Source organism: Austrofundulus limnaeus, unplaced genomic scaffold, assembly GCF_001266775.1.
Source record: "Austrofundulus limnaeus strain Quisiro unplaced genomic scaffold, Austrofundulus_limnaeus-1.0 Scaffold175, whole genome shotgun sequence".
NCBI classification, from domain to species: Eukaryota; Metazoa; Chordata; class Actinopteri; order Cyprinodontiformes; family Rivulidae; genus Austrofundulus; species Austrofundulus limnaeus.
Genome location: NW_013952577.1, coordinates 736,726 through 737,913, shown reverse-complemented (window position 1 = coordinate 737,913; position 1,188 = coordinate 736,726). Strand labels below are relative to the sequence as shown.

Below are 1,188 nucleotides of genomic sequence, written 5' to 3'. Positions count from 1 at the left end.
TAATAATAATAATAATTCACCACTGTGGACAGAGTAAAACGACCTTGTGTGGATCTCTGACCACCAGTCGATGATCACTGTTCTTTTATAGAAAGTGCGCTTCTGGGATGCAGAATAAAGCCTTGATAAACAGTTTTCTCTTAACAGCAGCTTTAAGGATCACTGATCAGTCTCTGGTTCTGTTYGACCCACATTTATTAAGAAGAACCCAAGATACCTCAAGTCCTCTACCTCAGAAGCTCTTAAACTGGGGTCTGCGAGATGTATCCTGGGGGTTCTCAAAAAATTCCATTAAATTGTTAATTTGGTTTTTATTTTTTAAAATGCATGGAGAACAATGAAGAGAAACATAATAAACTAAATAAAAATATATATATTYCCATGGCATTTAGGGGTTGAAATGAAATGACAGTAAATTATCTTTTAAAACAGCATGTAGTTTATGAGGGGGTCCCTGGAATGGTTTTGCCCTTGTAAGGGATCCCCAGACCCAAAGCGTTTGAGAACCCCTGCTCTACCTGGGGCAGCGACTTGTTCCTGATGCAGAGTTGAGAATCAGAGTTTTCTGGTTGAAGACMATGGCATCAAACCTGAAGGTGCTGATCGTCATCCTGATTGCTTCACACGTTGTTCCGGTGCCTTGTGGAGGCCACATAATTAGACCAAGTCATCTGCAAAAATCAGAAGTCAGTGTAGAATGAAAGACAAATTCTGTCCACAAAGCTTCTGACCAAAAACAGACACAAAGTAAAGTGTGTTGCAGTCCTCAGGACAGTGAGTTGACACATTTTTCTCAGATTCCAGTGATGAAAAGTCACACAGCAGATCTATAGAATTCATTAAAAGGTAATAWCTWTTATAAATGCTTCTCTAYRTTCKGAGCAACTTTCATGACAATCTGTTGACCCTCAAGTGGTTTTTGAAGCCCCTCAAGATAGATAATTTGAATGGGTCATTTTAAAACAAATTTTAATAAAGTTGGTTATTTTCCTTTTTCAGTTTTAACTGCCTCCCAATAAATGAGTTTTAATACAATTTAGGATTTTTTTCACATACCTACAAAGAGTTGTGCTGGCATAATCTAACACTGAAAAAAGGTCTGCATTGTTTCACTTCACTGGACCAAACTGACCTTAGAGAGGAGCCCCAACCTCCTCCCCTCAACACACACACACACACACACACACA

At 38.8% G+C, this 1,188-nt stretch overlaps 1 long non-coding RNA gene across 1 annotated transcript in view; it reads right to left on the bottom strand.

Moving 5' to 3' along the window:
- The window catches only part of LOC106524081 (uncharacterized), a 27,940-nt gene extending 27,277 nt beyond the window's left edge, over window positions 1-663 (bottom strand). The window contains exon 1 of the long non-coding RNA XR_001310968.1: window positions 591-663. This is a non-coding gene — a long non-coding RNA (uncharacterized LOC106524081). The remainder of the gene's footprint in view (window positions 1-590) is intronic.
- Between the last annotated feature and the right edge of the window lie 525 nt (window positions 664-1,188).